This window comes from Lepisosteus platostomus, chromosome 7, assembly GCF_059453375.1.
Source record: "Lepisosteus platostomus isolate fLepPlt1 chromosome 7, fLepPlt1.hap1, whole genome shotgun sequence".
NCBI lineage: Eukaryota > Metazoa > Chordata > Actinopteri > Semionotiformes > Lepisosteidae > Lepisosteus > Lepisosteus platostomus.
Genome location: NC_142617.1, coordinates 34,205,271 through 34,224,150, shown reverse-complemented (window position 1 = coordinate 34,224,150; position 18,880 = coordinate 34,205,271).

The following is an 18,880-nucleotide window of genomic DNA, read 5'->3' as shown; positions in this document are numbered from 1 at the left end:
TGTCAGTATGGGTGCTTTGCCCTATTTCTTAGAGACTTTACGTGCTGTTACCAATAGCAGTTTTGGAATGCACAGGGGCATTAAAATAGTGTCTCTTTCCCTTTCAGTTCTCCTCAGACACAGAGGTGCAGCGTTCAAGGTTTTGATCTTGCTCTGAGCTCATATGCATTCCCCAGGCTCTGCAGATCACATTTACCCAGACATAAGTAAATAGATATGTAGTCGCTAATAGTGTTTCCTTTTGTACCCTCCAGCTTGCAGCTGCCACTTTGTCACTACCAAACCATGTGGAGACTTGGCAGACCAGTGGCTAGGCTCCTGACCAGAGGGCCATGGGGTCAAGCCCCCTCCAAGGATAACTTGTCTGTGCCCTTGAGAAGGAGCTTTGACCTCCTACCAGTCTGACCACTCAGATGGGTGAATTGGTACCCAAATTTTTGTAGGGTAGTTCTGTCATGAACTGAACTCACAGTCTTTCCAGTTGGGAAGCCATTTGCATCTCATACTAGACCCGGAAACCAAGATGGGCTTTGGCCTTTATTCAGACTTACCTACCCACCATTAATGTACCCGCATAGGAGAGATGTGGCCAAGACACTGCACCCTTACAAAACTGAGTCACACCATCAGTTCCATGGTACACACAAATGGAGCTTTCACTTTTAAGTCTGCAGTAGCCCTGGCAACAGCAACAGTCACCATTCTTGAAACTCTCCCAGCTACAGTGTGCCATTCATTTGGAGGAAATCCCAGTCAACTGATAACACAACCCATATTTGAATCTGCTATCTCTGAACTACGAGACCCAACCCTCTTAGCACCGGCCCTTTCCATTTATTTGTAAGAAGAATGTGGAAGAGACCATTATTCTTATCTAGTTCAGGTGGGGAGCTGTGTCAGCATGCGTAGGCTGCAAAGGAACAAGTAATAGGTTTATTCCATGCTGAAAAAAAGAAGAGAGAAAACACAACGTTTCGGCCGTGGAGCCTTCTTCAGGTGTCCAACACCTGAAGAAGGCTCCACGGCCGAAACATTGTTTTTTCGGCATGGAATAAACCTATTAATTATTCTTATGTACCCACTGAATTAGGAGTCGTTGCTTGTGTGTTTTATAGTGCCTCTTGGCTCACAGTGACAACAGTGTGCCCTCAGGGGAAGATTGAGAAGGGCCAGACAGGCTCCTTTGACCCACACACCTGTTGGGGCATTCACACAAACATGCAGGAGAGGGGAGGTGCATCTCTCCCTCATGTCACCGCAAGTTACAGCACAGGTAGCCATTATTCTAGGAGATGAGAGAGCCCTAGCTGACTAATACCCAAACCCTATGCCTTGCTGCACTGCTGCCTAGGAATTCCTATTTACATGACACAAATGTGATCTTGGACTGTCTGATCAAAGAGCTCAACCTGTGCTTGTTGTTGCCACCTTTACTGCTTGAGCCACCAAAGAGAGCTCAAGCCTTTTAGTTTTGGCGTGGCCACAGCCTTATTTTTCAGTAAACCATTGATGCATAGAATATCATCAAATCTACGAAAAAATGTAACTTCTTCAAGCAAGCATGTCTAATTAAAGCTCTAAACCGCTGTGTTTTAACAAGAAAACCAATCTCTTTAGAATGCTAGGTAGAAATTACAACAGGGAGAAACAGGAATAAAATTTAACTCGTGGGTCCAGTCAGGTATACATACACATTTTTTCCTATTCATAAATTTTCAGGGATGTTTGTGCGACAACCAATTACAATATATACTGGGGCTGTTGAAAGCCCCATTTCCTGAAAAACATTAGATTAGAGAAAGTGAGGTTTATCCGATGTTCTCCAACAGTTGTTGAGGATATTCAAGTAATCTCTAGATTAAGGAAAGGACTGTTCAGAGCAAAATCCTGTTGGGACAGTGATTTGATTGCACACGCAAATCTGCTGCATTAATAAACGTGTCCAAAGAAGATTGTAATCCACACAGTCTGTTTTCTTTCATGCAGAGATTACCAGAATATCCCAAGCAACTGTTGGGGAGCCCTTAACTTTTGGCTGTGATGACATACCATCATTTAGAAGAAAAGTTCAGAAGTCCCATGTACTGTACGCCAGAAGGCAAGCAAGCACATTCACAGCAGGCACTCCTGTGCAGGCAATCAGCACTTCTATATGATATGAAAAGAACACAGGAGATGTGCCATTTTCCTGCAGGCATTATCACAGCCTCTCATAATATTGTACTCTATAGAGGTTTGCGTTACGTAAGTAATAATCTGTAGTGAAAACATGAGGTGGATTTCTAAAAGTGATTCAGCATATTGACATTGAATGATTAATAGACTTAATGCCATTCTCTTTCTTTCTAGACTTTCTGAATGAAACCCAGCTTTCTCTGACTTCTGTTCCATTTAATTTAAAGAAAAAAACATAATATTCTTTGTACAGTAATTTTTCCACCCCCCAAACACCCCACCCCTCTCCTGAATGATGTTTTGGAGCACAGCTTGGTTGTCCAACATCCCTTGTCGATTTAAACTTGCCTGACTGGCATTAAGGTTTTAAAATATTCTGTTGATTTCTTTAGTAGTATGCTAATGATGTTCTTAATTTGCTAAGAATTCTACTTAACAGAAAACATAATGTCAGTGTTCAAGGTGTCTTCTCAGATCATAGAGCCTAGTGAAAATATACCTGTTATGTGGTTTCTGAGAGGAAAAATGTAGAAACCAATGATTCTTCATTTCCAATGGGTAGAGAGATCTACCATCACAGTCTGCTGAAACTAAAGAAAGCAAAGGGAAATCTTTTAAAAGAGCTCCGGAACAGAGCTGTGTCCTTCAGAAACGCATCGCTTAATATAACTGACCACTGTGGTGTACCTGTTACCGCAATGCAGCATAAAGCAAATCTCAGATTGTATGGTCAGCATTGTGAAGTTGTTGTGATATTTTTATTTGCAGAACCTGGGCCATTATTCAACTCAGGAACGCTCACCAAAATGTACAGTAATCATCACTGTTTTCATGGAAAACTCAATAGTCAAGACAGGGTGTTATAAAAAGTGCCATTACTACCATACAAGTGGAGACATTTGGCTCTCTGCTTTATACAAATTGGAAGCAATGGTACTGGTATGTCATATTTTGTGATTGAGTGGCCATATATCCCTTAATAATGTATTTCTTTCTATTCCTATCATAGTATAGTCTGTGCACCAAGTAATTCTCCTCTGATAGACTGAATTATCCAATCACAGGCCTGGACTTCAAACGGGTCTTCAACTGTATTGACCTTGTCCTAAAATCAATACAATTGCATTTCTTTTTGAAGTCGCTTTGTCAAAAACGTGTGATTTTATAAGTGATTATTTTCTTCAGAGCTTCAGGCTTTTGACCTTTGTGTCCCATTTTCATGCCGAGTGCATTGGACTACATAAACTTCTGAAGGTGTAAGGTCTTGACATAAAGGCTTGAATTCCTTGCCAAGGAAAACCATGCCACACCTGGAATGCTGTATGGGAAGCAGACAAGCTTACTGTACATAATGATGTTGTCACTTTAGTCCCAGGTCACAGAACTGCCCAAGAATGGAAGTGCTGTCTTTGTAAGTAACAAATTGTATATAAAATATTTTATACTTCTTTCAGTTAATGTAAGACAATAAACAACTGAGTGGTACTGATCTGTGTTGGTAATATCTTTTGCTGCACTACTTGTGTCTATGACAAAACATTTGATGCATCTAGGTGCTGCTGTCATCACCCACATGCAGTATGGGCGGCTGAAGGTTCCACTCTGTACCACTGGGCAGGCAATTGCTCCATAATTGCATGTCTGACTTTGTGGAGATTGCATGTTCTGTACATGTTCCTATGGATTATTGACTATTTTCTTCCCACCTCCCCAAATGCATGTAGGTTAGGTTTGGTTTACTACTCACAATTGTCCATTTCTCTGTCATCCTGCAATGGACAGATGTCTCATTAAGGTGGGGGGCAAGTTCTGAGTGCTCTGTCCCAGGTCCCAGTATGTTAGGGACAAACTTAGTCAACGTGCAGTGATCCTCATCAGATTAAGTGGCTTTCTGATAATTGGTACTGTAGATGATTTCAAACAGGCCCAGCAATACGGAGGGGAGAGATTGAAGAGAATGCTGGGGTGGGTCTAGTTCATCCAAATTTACTTTTCAAATAAATTCCAAGTGAGTACAAAAAAACTCCATAGCCCATGTTTAAACAGAGAACACTGTGATATTAACACTGATTAACACCTGAAGTGTAAATAACAGGGGGGAAAGCAGGGGGATTTCCAAACTATCAAGCAAACCTTTCTTTCACAAATAAAACAACAACACTTCATTTAAGAAAACATTTAATAAGAAAAATAGGATAGGGCCAATTGAGTCCATCTGTCTCATTTTGTGGCTAGTATATGGTAGAAACAAAAACTAAGGAGGTTACTACTCACAGGTAAATCAGGAGATGACATTGAAGCAGTGAGGTTTTCAAAGTGCCTTGAGAAGATTTCCAGGCACCCTCAAACCCTCCATCTCATGGTTTTTGAGCTTCTGGGTTCCTAGCTGTTTCTTGTTTTTTACTGAGAATATCTGAATGTACAGCACAGGTTCAAAGTTTTAAAATTAGATGTGAAAAATCTAAACTAAACAACAAAAAAATAATTTATTGCTAAATACAGTATGTGGCGTTTAGCAGTTCAACAACACATCTCTCTTCATATTGGAAACACTCATTCTAGACATTTGCCAAGGCAGTTTTACCTTCAGGTGGGAAAGCCAGGAGTGTAGGATGGTTGGGTGGGGCCTCTGAGGACACCATGGAAAATTTAAGGTTTCCATCTTATGAAGAAGCTATGGATCACTCTTCTATAAAATTCTGTTCTTTCTCTTCTATAAAATCCGGTTGATTTTTTTTCTTAATTGACAGCTTTATGACCTTTCATGCCTGGAGTGCTATCTGTGTGGAGTTAGTGTGTTCACATGGGTTTCCTCTGGGTGCTCCTATTTCCTCCCACAGTCCAAAGACATACTGGTAGGTTAACTGTGTGGGAAAATTGGTCCTAGGTGCGAGTATGTGTTTGTATGTGTTTGTGTCTGTGCATCCAGTCCCGTGATGAACTGGACCCGTTGCTTGTCGGGTTGGGCTAAACTTGAAGAAACAGTTAGAAAATGGATGGAAAGGGTGGACTGTACATCACATTCCTGGAGAATCATTATCATGTAATAGCTAGCAAAGCCATGGTACTGCATATTGTTTTTTTTAATGCATTACAAATACTCTTTGCCTGGGTTTAGTGCAACTGAAAAGTCTGCTATTACCCAGCCAGCTAGTGATGTACACTAGGCTTGTGGTCCCTTGATAGGGATGTCCAGGCTGCAGGGCTCACCATCTGCTCCCTAAAAGTGCCTTTATTACTGGAGCCACACTGCAACCCCCTGACCCTGCCATGGATATCTGCAGGAAACCTCAATGCTGGTTCTCAGGTACCAGAATCCAATGGATCAAACCAATGGGTTGAAGCTGTTAATAAATGAAGAAAACTGGATTTGGGAGTACAATATCTCATTCATGTGAGTGTCATGCTCACATTTTTATAGAAACACTACAGAATCCAGAGGCCATTCGAAGGGGTACTTTAATTTTGTAATGTTTTCGTTATGTCATAATGCCTGTATGCATTCGTTTACAAACAAAGCTAGTCTGAAACCATAATAGACTGGCAGAAATGCAGGAAGCGTTGCAAGGAGTTAAGCTGTCAAACATCCACATTTTTTGTGCCCTTTTTGCCCCTCCTGACAAAAACTAGAAACATTCATGCACACATGATATGTATTAAAGTGGGCGCGTTAAGATGCTTTTCTGATTTGGCTAATCTCCAAATGGAATCCACTCGATGGATTTGGCTTTTAAAAAATCCTGAAAGCATAGTTAGCGCATGTCATTAAAAGATTAAGGGGAAAATAAACCGCAGCAAAAAATAAAATACATGCACCATGCTCGGGCAGTATCAGGACAAAAATAAAAAAGTTCATGCCAAACTTCATTAGAGGAGGGATTAGGCGGTCTTCACCACTGTTTGTGGCATTTAGGTGATATGAGGGAGTTGAGGATGCATAAAGATAGTGTCAGCTTCCTGGGGCCTCCATGAATAGTTATTTCTCTTTGCTACTATCACTTTTAATATCCTTATCAACATGCACCTTCATTCTCTCCTTCAGATGTCACACAAACAGAAAAGATACAGGGTCGGACATCATTTACAGAGCTCTAACTTCTAAAGTCTCTGTTTCACCAGCCCAGTTTCCCTGGGTTTTGAAAGTTTGGGCTGGTTCTGAGTGAAAAAGAAAAGACTTAATTACAGCGCAGTAAGCTTGCCTCTGTTAGAGCAGGGGTCCCCAGTGCTGGTCTTGGAGACCCACATAGCTGTTGGTTTTCACTACTCAAACAGATTCTTAAGTAAACCAACAGTTAACTGGGTTAGAACCTTTCTTTAACTGAACGGTTGGCGACTTTAAGTTACTTTAGAATTACAGTTGTTACAAGGCAGCCTCCTACATGTTTTGAAACTGAAAACAATGAAAACAGGTCAAATTAAACCTCTTATCAGGACTATTAAGGTTTACATTTTTTAACTGAGTAATCATGTGGCACAGAAACCAGAGCCTATTCCAGCAAAGCAGGCTAAACCCTGGATAGGACACTAGACCATTGCAGGGCACACAGACACTCCTGGAAGCTAAATAACATACAAACTCCACACAGATAGTACCCCAGGTCTTGAATAGAACCCAGAGTACCAACAGTACAAGGCAGCAATGCTAAACACTGTGCCACCCAAACATACAGGACCTCCTGTATTAAAACCACTTGTGGGTGCATGTACTGTAAGTTATTGTTTTTTCCTACAGGAGTTAGAAGAACTCAGCTGTCTAAGTCAATTTAAAAAAGCACAATGAGCAAACAATAAAGAGATGTGAAAATCCCAAAGAATAAAGTGAGTTTTAGATTGACTTTGAACAGTTTGGCTCCTTTTTACAGTTCCAGGAGAAAAGCTCAAGGCAGGATTTTTAATCAGCTTTGTCAGAATGCTCTCTAGGCACGTCATTCGATTTGGAATGCGGAAAAAGGTCAGCCAAGGTTAAGCAAGGTGATTCCGACCTTTGACAAGGCGGATTACATCGGGTTGAAGTACAAAACCTGACTTCTGTCACTGCATCCCTTAACAATGAGACAAAGCCAGATGGCAACTCAAGAGGAACAATGATAAAGGTAAAACAAACAGCCTTCACACAGAGGCAACAGACAAGCTTGCACAACAGCAGCCACGAAATAGGGCAGATGTGAATAGCAATTATCTGGCAGCATGGCTCTGTCATCGTGCAGGGCCTGACACAGATGCTCCATCAAAAGGCTGATATTTGTATTGTGGATGTAGGACTGGAGGAACCACAGTGCAGTGGTTATCATTGCTGTCTTGCACCGCTGGGGCCATGGGTTCAATTCCTGGGGCGTTTGTGCTGTACTGTATGTTCTCCCTGCGTTTGTGTGGGTTTCTTTTAGGTGCTCCAGTTTCTTCCCACAGTCTAATGACATACTGGTTAATTTACTTCTGGGAAAATTGGCCACGGGGTGACTGTGTGTGTGTTTGTATCTGTGTGTCTGTCCTACGATGGAGTGGCGTTCTGTCCAGGATGTATCTTGTCTTGCGCATGTTGTTTGCTCTGGGTGCCCTGGAACCCTGTATTTTCTGAAAACAAGTAGAAAATGGAAGGATGGATGGATTGTAAGGGTGCCCTATTCTGCTACACATACTGTATACAGAAGGTGTTCAGTTTATCAAGATTGGGTCTTTTCCTCTTTGCCTGCTTTAACCAAATTTAAAAAGTGAGTTTACTTGCACTTTTAGATGGACAGTCACTGTGCGTACCTTGCTCCCACACAGCCGAGTTATAAACTAGGAACATCTCCGTTTCTCCTTTTTGAGAAATATCAGTTTCAAAGATCTTTATCTTCCGTATTACTCCAGGGCGCCAAGATCGGAAATTGAAAGCAGTGGCGAACTAATCTGCGATTCAAATCTGCAATTAATCCTTTTGTGAGAAAACAGGTTTGCAATGAAAGGAAATATCACAATACAAGGCATCGGCATCTCTTCGTGCATGAATATTCAGCTGTTGACATTTACATCAGAAAATATAAATCAGATGGCGCTGAGCTATTGTTAATTGCATTCCAGATGAAAGTTAAGTGGGGTATTTGTAACATTATACTCCGAGAATGTCAAAACGTTACTTTAATTATCATCCAAGATCTAGCTTTACTATGCCATGAATGCTATTAGGGTAATTACGTAATTAATGATCCACAGCATAAAAATAAAGTGACATCACTATTTCAAAGTATTGTTGCCAAATCATTTCTGTATTGTTTTAAAATGGCCAAAAAGATACATTTCTGTAGTCTGTCGCTTTTTTCTGTAGGTAGAAGCTAAGCAAGAGTAGACTAGTCAGTACTAGAATGGGAGACCTCCAGTTAAAAAAAACAGGTCACTACAGTCAGGTACTGTGGTGTTGATGGACTTCATGACCCCAGTGTCTGCTGGACTCTCACTTGCTCCTTAATCTTCTTAACGTTTATGTAATCTAGGATTTTTTTAAAGCTGCAGAGATGTGAACAATTAAAAATATTTAATTAATCAATTATTAACTAAATATGGAGTTCAGTCAAATAATGAAGAGCTCAGCCAGGACAATTAAGAGCACATGCTGCAGAGGTAACGGATAGGTTTGGTAACTACCTCTGTAGTCCAGGTGTAAGATTATTTCATTGCATAGAAGTGATGAAACTGACATGAAAAAAAAATCTAACACCCTGGATAAAGACACAATCACTGCGTAATGAAAACAAATGCGAGAGAAGCTAGAATAAGATGAGAATATATAATTATCATAATAATATAATTACTCTCCTCACACTGGTATCAGCAATGATTATCCCCGCCATACATACAGTACAGAATACACTGTTGTAGTTTTTTCATTAACATTTCAAGCGCACAATAATACACTTTAGAACTGAATAATATAGTTATGTAAACTGAAAACATATATTAACACGGGAATGTATTATAAAATCGCACCAGAAGTTGCAACATTACAGTATGCCTTCTTTTTCGATCTCCTAGCGTGTTAGGCTTGTTGAAGTCACGCATCAGTGTTTTCTTGATTTCATTATGCGTTGTTGGGTAAATGTTAGGGTTTTGACTCATTTTCAGGCCAGCATCTGCACAACTTTATTTTCTTTTTCTTGAATGTATTGATTTTTAGGTTAAATCACACATGTAGACACAGTGTATTTCATTCCTATGGGTCGTGTTTGCGTGGCCGGACATACCTGTAAGTGTCTGAATTGCAAGATATTTGTCCGAGCAACTTGACTAAGTTCAGTAGAGATTTATTAACACGTATAGCTCAGATGTGTGTGAATGAATGCCCTACTCAAAATTGATCAATCAGACTTTAATTGTGCATGAGAACATTCTAAATACTGAGTATAAACAATGTAAGCAATGTTTTATGCACGATTGGTAATGTGGCCTAAAACAACGAGGCAGTAAAACCGCTGCCCTAATGGAAATAAAATGCCATTGTTCTATCCATAAAATTGCATAAAATCCAAGACCTACTGTACTCAAATTAAAACGTGATAAAAATTATTTTGCATCCTTGAACCAGAATCGTAGAAAAAATGGGTTATGGGTACTCTTATTTGGAGAGCAGCTACTTAGTGCATTGTTCTGTACTTCAAAATGCTATAATTGTAAACGAAAAATGCAACATGAATTTTAAATGTAGAAAAGCTGAGTCATCTGTGGTTCAAATTTTCATCTGTCCTTTTAGGTTTGTGTTTCTTACATCATTATCATAAAACGTGTATAATTAAAGTGTCTGCCAGTCATGGGTTTGATTATTCTATGCTTCATTTTGAAGCTCGTTTGCCTCTTAATAAAAGTTCATAGGCCTGCGGTGCATGTTCAAAACTGTCACCTCTTTACCCACAGTTTAAAGGATGACTTGGTTTAAGATTATTGCCACGTGAAAACCTGATGATCTCTTCCACACATGTACTGCCACATGTTTGGTGTAATTCCATTCGGGGTTTTTTTTTTCATGTGCAAAAAGTGTGATGTCCCCTAAAAGGAAAATAGGAGAAATTTCCACAGTTTGCTCTGGGTGGCAGTTTTAAGCCTATTTGAACAGCTTGCTACAGGCCTTTTCCAACCTTTCATGCATATGCAGAGAACTGTCCAGATTTGTTAATGCTTCCTCCAAATAACAATCAATTTCTATATCCTTACTGGGGAGGGGAAAGTGCTCATCACCAGGGAAGCTCTTTCATAATGAAGTTAATTTTGAAAGATAAGAAACATGTGAATGTGTGAGTTAATGAGACATGCTCTGAAAGATCAGAGGGGGTCGATTGGTAAAGGACCCAGCTCTTGTTTACTAAAAAGCCATTAAACTAATGACTAATTTTGCATTTTGTTGGTGGGGAAAAATTGCTAGGGTACAATGCACCAGAGATCACCTAGGATTTTAATTTAGAAATGGCTTGAATACCAAATGCAGAGGAATCCTGAAGGAATGCACTCTCCATAGCACGATAATAAATAGATACTGAAACACTTTTAAGTCACTTGAGATAACTAAGTCGATTTGCATAATTAAAGGAGATTAATCAGAAGGCAATATACTCCGCTGTCCCTTATTGAAAAGGATGGGAGGTGTTTTGAACACTTACTTGGAGCCTCAAGAGAGGCTCTTTCATGCTGCACACGAGGCAGGTATTTGAAATTGATTTCTTTCAGATATGAAAATTAACCTTTTTGTGCTCCATTGCCATATAAATATTGAAAGGTCTCGGGTCTCTTTTTTGCATGTCTGTGCTGTTGCTTGGTGGCAAGTGATTTTCTGAGATTTGTACGTAATGTCATCGGTGAGTTCCGGTACTCCTGAGCTGGGCAATTCCAAATCTTTGAATGCTGGAGGCCTGCATGTTTTGTGAAAAGGATTTCTCGGTTACCAGCTGATTAGGATTTAAGGAAATGGCAGGTCAGCTAATTGGCTTGATTTAAACAATTCAGATCAGAAACAAGTGCCTAGCGTTGGAGCTATCACCCCTACCAGACGGGAGAAAATTGGAAGTCCAAATCTGGGGTTCTAACAATTTACTAATTGTTTCCGTCCCAAAAACAACCAAAAGCCAACTGTCGAAGTTGAAATAAATAAATAACCTTTGGTTCTGTGCTGTAGATGGTGAAAGAAGGCTTCCATCTGTCAGAAAAATGCCTGAATCTAAAGATAAATGGCATTTGCATAGCACAAGTTACATTTTCATTGGTTAAAGCATTAACACTACAGAAATGCAGTTGCACTCAGATGATGCACAGCAGCCATCGTATGACAGCAGAAGGCTAAGAAGTGTTCACCAATTGAATTAAAGAGGAGCTGCAATGGTATTTTTATATTTCAGGGTTTTAATCAACTGACAACAATGAGAGCTTTTCAATTCACAATGAATCTACCAAGTGCACAGCAATATTTTCAACCTCAAATTTACATCATGAAAGAGAGAAAATTTCAATGTATACACACTGTACAGTAGCAACGTATTGTTGTCATTGTCTGCGATTCACAATGAGGCACCAAAAACATGCGACGACACAAAAGTGATCCTATTGTGAAAGTGCTTTAGACCAAGTGAATTTTGCAACTACACTGTATATTAATTTTAAATATTTTCATTAAACCAACAAAGACCAGGAGTCATTTTTTACATACATAATCTAAGTATTGCAAACAAGGGAGCAAACTTCCAACCAACTAAAATACACTCATATTCAATTTCAAGTATTGGAATAGTGCTCTTTCATCTACATTGGTGCTTATTTTATGGTAAATCACACTTTAAAGGAGAATTCTAGTAGGATTTACTGTATGTTTTTGAAGGACTTGCTGAGCCATAGCCCATGATCGCCTGAACAGCCGATTGGAATGAGTGTTATTGAATTGAATTCAACATATTGTTTTTGACTTTCGACTTTGAGATGGTTTTGGTGACAAATACTATTTACTTGTCAATTCAACATACAGATCATGTTCCAGCATTTGTGGGGTGAAATGTCTGCAGCACAGCTTGTACTTATTTGATTTTATATCACTCTGAATCGCATCAAAAAACTTGTAGATGGGACCAATTTCTGTGCCCATGTTTATTAACCATCTCTTGGTTGGTTGATGAACCCTTGGAAAAGGAATCAGTTTGGATTTCTGCTGATCTGACTCTCTGTTTTGTGTGCAGCCACCATGTTCTGAACAGTCAAATGCTTGACAGTGAGGCATCTTTTAAAGGGCCGCCTTTATGTCACAAACTGAGTCATCTCTAACTTTCTCCTGTGGTGACACCAGCCGTTTCTCATCTGCCGGTGTAGCGGAGCTACTTTGGACACGTTGACGTCATCGCCCTCCCTTCACATAGCAGGGACCTCAGCTGCCTGGGCTGGGGGAGGTCTCCTTTAGCTCACTCAGCTGGTTTCCTGTTATGTTATGCCGGAGACCCGGGTTCGCGCCCAGGTGTTGCGGGGTGGAGAGGTGGGGGCACGAGACTGCACTGAACCGCGACGGTCACATCAGTGACAACTGGGCAACCCAACTCCACAGTTTCACCAAGTTCAAGATTTTGCACTTCATTTGAAAATTGTAAAACTTTGCAGAACTGCCAATGAATTTATTTTGTTACCGAGATTTAATTCCCGGTCTGAGAAATTGGGACTGCAGTTCCCTTTTAACGAGAAACTTTAGGGATTGTACAAGCCCAAAGAGGATTGTGAGCAAGACCCAAGGGTAAACATCTTTACCCTTAGCTGCAGTGCCATGATGTTTTAAATACCAGATAGTCATGACATTTAGTTAAAGGCAGAACACCAAGTACTTGTCTACCATCAGTACTTCTAACACCAACCTGGTTTTCTGTAGATGTCGCCCAATACTGACAAAATACAGACTTCCTTCACTTCTATTATCTTGAAAAACCAGGCAAGAAGGTGGTACAGTCGCTCTTTTGATGATGGATATTAAAGAAATGTCCTCTTACTCTTTTTTTTTGTTTGCAGGCAAGATGATGTTAAGTGGCTTATCAATAGGACAACATAATCTGAGTCAAAGAATGTCTAAAAGGTGATAATTTCTCTCACATTGTCCCCTTTACTTTCCCAAAGCAAGGTAGAAATGGTGCTCTACATTGGCCATCTGGTAAGTATAAACTAGATGAATTATTCTCCAAAAGTGTCAGTTAAATTAAATTTTCCAAGGTGGTAATGAAAGCTGACGGAATCAAATGAAAAACAATTGGATCTCAACAAATACTTGGAAGTAAGCGAACTTTTCCTTTTTTCCCCATTCTTTTAAAGAAATTATGTGCAAAAACCTCACACATTGATCCAATTACATTGACGTACTTCACCATAATGTTCAAACATTTTTTTCCCAAATGGTTAAAAAACAACAAAAAGAACCACAAGTGCCCAAAGTACTTGAAGTGTAATTCAGTTACACAGCTTAGCTTCTGTTCATGTTTGTTCTTGAAAATACAGTATGGCAATGAAAAATTCTTGGGAAAGATTTCTTTCTTTAAAAAGTAAAAAAAAAAACTTTTCAGAATCCAATGTCAATGAATTCTGTGATGTCGTTTTCTAAAACAATTCTGTTTTTGAATTTAAGAAAAGATGCTACATATAAAGGTACTGTACTCATTCAAGACAATTGTAGGTGGTATGCTCCAAAAGACATGCTGGCTAGGTTAAGAGGAATTATTAAATTGTGGTTGTGTGTGTATCTGACATACTGAGGTTCCATTCAGGAACTTTTTCTAATGCTTCTCGGGTCCCTTGTTGGGAATAAGTGATATTCTCTTAATGGATGGAATTTATTCATACTTTTATTATAAATTATTTGAAATGGAATATAATAAACCTTTTTGTAGAAAAACAATATATCGAGCAGCTAGAAATATTGGAGATGGAAAGGAAATGCAGTATTTGTGTGTGATTGGTTTTTTGAAGTCCAGTTTGTCATCCAGCTGGGTCTCAATGTTTTTTCTACAAGGGATATACTGTACAGTATAGTGTTCTAATAGATTTACCAAATATACTGTATTTGTTGTTTGCTGTATGTTTCTTGATGGCATGAGAAACCTCATATAAAAAATAAATTAAAAAATTGGATTAACCTTTATGTAGTTAAATATATTAAACCAGACAACCTCCAATCCTGGAGTGCTGATGTTGTGATGATGTACAGTAGGTCTCTCTAAAGTATCAGCACCTGAAGAGTTGGTAGAAACATAAATTGGTCCAATTACGTAAGTTATTAACTGATTTAGCTAGGTCCTCCAGGGCCAGGATTGCATAGTCCTGCATTAAATTCTTCCATGTAAACTAGTTAACTTCATCATTGCATTTTTTTCTTTGATCCTCTGCACAGTACGTGTAGTTTTGGAAAAGACAGTAGTGATGTTGGGCAGACCAGTGGCGCAGTGGTTACCATTGCTGCCTTGGAGAGCTTAGGTCTTGGGTTCAATTACTCTTTGTAAAGTTTGTATGTTCTGTCTGTGTTCATATGGGTTTCCTCTGGGTGCTCTTGTTTCCACCCTCACCCCAAAGACACTGGTAGGTTATATACTTGTTTTCTGAAAATTGATGTGTGTGTTTGCATCTGTGTGCCCTGTGATGTACTGGTGTCCTCTCCAGGGTGTATCCAGCCTAGTGCCCATTGCTTGCAATAGTAATACTAATAAAAATTGTTTACACTTATATACAGTAGTACTTTTCTGGACACTCCACTCAAAGCGCTTTATAGGTAATGTGGATTCCCCTCCACCACCACCAGTGTGATGCCCCACCTGGATGATGCGACGGCAGCCATAGTGCACACAGTACACTCACCACACACCAGCTATCTGTGGGGAGGAGAACAGAGTGATGAAGCCAATTCAGAGATGGGGGATTATTAGGAGGCCAATGGGAAATTTGGCCAGGATGCCAGGGTGACACCCCCAATTGTTTTCGTGGAACGGCCTGGGATTTGAACCCACACAGACCACAGGGTAAGCGCCTCCTACTGGTTTCAGTAACACCTCTTCTAGCAGCAACCTTAGCTTTCCCAGGAGTCTCCGATCCAGGTACTCACCAGGCTCAAACCTGCTTAACTTCAGTGGGTTGCCAGTTGTGAGTTACAGGGCAAAATGGCTGCTGGCAGGATAGACTCCCCAAACACCCTACTCTGTATTGGATAAAGCATTAAGTAAATGGATGGATGTATCAATGTTTTTAAATTAAGCACAGATCCTGCACAGGAGGATGAAATTCTTTCTTTCTGAGAATAGCATAAATCCAAAGTGCTCACACTAGCAGAGAAGAAAAAATGCGAGTTTTGCATTGCAGCTGACTTGCAAAAACGTTCGACCTCAATGAATAACACACCGTCATAGCCCAGAGCTGCTCAGCAAAGCAGCCACCCTGTGGTGCTTTAGCATTCTCCTCTGCTGTGAGCTGTCGATCCTAGAGAGAAATAATTTTGGAGCCATCCAGTGGGATTTTTATGTCTTTTAGATAAAACGAAAGTCCTCTAAAAAAATAAAAACTGGGAGAAAAAAATCCTGTCCCCTTCAGGATCAGCAACCCATTTCCCAGTCACTTCGGTGTTTGATGGAGGTGATTCAGGAATCTGTTCTGCAGATTGCCTCTGGGAGAAGAGACTGGGGTCCACTGTCATGGAGGCAACATGGGGACGAGATTTGAATAGGTTAATCAAAGCCTACAAGCCACAAGTCAACGAGGTAGATGGATTGTCCCGTCACGCGTCTGCCTCCACAGAAGTCAGGAGAGAAATCTGTTGTATCGACACCCCCTTTCCTCTGCAGGCTTTTTCTGATTTATATCTTCCAGATGCGTGTAATTAACCCCCAAAAGGACGGACAGGCTGAGAGGAACGTGTCCGAACTCATACCGTCCTACATCAGAACATCTGTTTGAGGGGAGGGATGATGGGTGATGTCAGCTGTGTCTTTTAACCAAACAAAAGTGCAGATAAAACTCTGTGGCAGAGCCTGCTCATTTCCATCTACTTGTGTCTGACTTGGGACAAATTGTGTTTGTCAGCACGCTTGAAGCTTATGCCTATTTTTGGACTGGTTTAACCAATGACATTCCCTCGGCCCTGTGCATGATATGGTAGTGTGGCAGGGGATCTGAGAGAGGATTACTGGGGGATTTAAATTTTGAGGGAGAATGTGGAAACGGTGCAGTCAAATTATGGCACCTTTTTGATCCAGTTCGCCTCTCACTTCTGTTGCAGGCTGCTTGATATTGAAGGCCAGCAACCTCAGTGATAAGCTAGCATGGCAAGGGATCAGTCTGCTGTGAGCCATGCAGTAAAACAACAGCATCGTATATAAAAAGAAGCTATTTGAAAGGATTTGTTATCTTTCAATCACATGAATCAGTTTTTGCCTTGGGCTTTCGAAATGCTGCCTTTTTTTTATAAGGATAGGATTCCATTTACTTGTAGTCTATTAAACACACTGTAGAAGAAGCAGAGCTCCTCGCACACACACTTATTGCTGTCTGGACAAATCCAAGCACACATTTCCCTCTACCCTTATTCCAGTAGTGACAAAACCAGCCAACCCCTGTAGCGAATCTCAATAATCTTGTTTGCATACCACAATGTTTAAACAGGTCCTAATGTAGTCTCTTCCAGTTTACAAATCTGTCTATTTCAATTTGTTTTACTGTGCTCTTTTTTGTGGTGAGCATCACTTAGGCTTCCTTTACAACATCAGGTGCTACAGCTTCAACAAACACATGGCATGACCTGCTTGTGAAGTGGGTATTCAGCCTTTAGTTTTTTAACCATGGTCCTGAAGACCCCCCATGCAGCTGTACCCCTGATTGTGATCAGGGGTTCACAATCCTAGTACTGGGGACTCACACACCTGCTGGTTTTTAGTTCACCTGAGTATTCAATTAATAACCATTTTAATTTGTTTATAACAAAAAGTTAATTTGCAGTCTAATAATGTTTTCAGTTCCTGAATATGTAGGAAGTTGCCTGTTAACTATTGTTCAAGTAATAGGTTTATTCCATGCTGAAAAGAGAAGAAAGAAAACACAACGTTTCGGCCGTGGAGCCTTCTTCAGGTGTGATGAATATACAGCCACACATACTGTATACAGCCTTTTGTGTAGAAAAAAACCTTGGAAAGATTCTAATGGAAAAAGATCGAACGAAAAACCAGCAGGACCAGGGTTGGGAACCCATGTTACACGTCACCATAAATCTTCTGGTATTAAAGATTAGGAGCGCTTGCTTAAGTCATTGATCAATTAAGCAAGTAATGTTTCAATGAAAGACATGCTGAAGGATTTTCTGATTAGTTCCAAATTCATCTCTAAATTACTTAATTGTACATTAGCTGTTAAATTGATCAGGGGCTTTAGATTTGATTTAAAGGCTAGTGTAATATCTGATGTATGGTAGCTTTCCAGGATCAGGACAGGAGATTTCCTTTGGTTTTCTGCTGTTAACACTGGTCTTGTTAGTAGGAACAGATTCCCGTGGTTGCCTCCTTGAGCCAAGGTGTCCTACAGTGGCATCACCTACAGTAGAATGGGCATTGCCAGTGCTGGTTCGGAGGACTCCTTCAGCTGCTGGCTTTAAACAGTTGATTCCAGGTGGATTGGAAGATAAATATAACAGTGGAGCCCTTATGTGACCTAATACCTGGATTAATTCTTTAAACTTTGTTCCACAATGGTGAGATTCTTGTGTTTTTAATAATCGAGCAGTAAACCGGCTCATTACAAGTTTAAAGGGATATACAGTAGCGAACAGCAATATCTAAAATGTAATTATGGAGACTCCCATGTCGAGTTGTAATTGCACACATGAAAATGGGAGGAGGTCTAAACTCTGAAAGGTCTGTGATGTCCCAAGGTGGCTTCAAGGAAATTAAGAGTGAGGAGAAACTAGTGATTCTGTCAGTACTGGTTGTAGACATACTGTAGCAAAAAAGTCTTTCTTGATGCCTGATGAATGCTTACTGTTAGCAAATTGCAAAAAGCTGCTGTGAGTTAATGGCTCTTTTTTAAGTTCAGATGGTTGTGTGTGGAGGTTCTCATGTTACAGCTTGTGTAAACTCTTGCGAAAAGTTATTTCTTTTCATTGTGTCTTCTGCCTAGTGTGGCTGTTTGATTTTTATAGACAGACGCTTGTGGTCGATTCACATTATCCTGCCTGGTGTTTGTTTTTGCACGCTGCCAAAAGAAAGCTATCCGGGCGATTATCAAGGGTCATTACATTCCCATCTGCTGGGTGTTAATCCGTTGCCTGCCAGGCAGAGCGAGAGACCCCAGCCTTTTTCAACATCTCTGCTGTTAACGCTGGCCACTTGTCTTTCTCCAGATATGTGGGAGTAACTGTCTTTGTTGTGGAGCACGATCCTTTGCTGAGTACTGGTGACTAATGTCTTTTCATTTTCACCACCTAGATTGCATCACCTTGATTCAGTAGAAAGTCTGAGCTGATGTCAGTTCGAAAGGAAATCGCTTTTCTGGACACTCCACTCAAAGCGCTTTACAGGTAATGGGGACTCCCCTCCACCACCACCAATGTGCAGCATCCACCTGGATGATGCGACGGCAGCCATAGTGCGCCAGAACGCTCACCACACATCAGCTATCAGTGGGGAGGAGAGCAGAGTAATGTAGCCAATTCATAGAGAGTTAATAAGAGGCGAGGATGACAGTTTCTAGATATTAAATT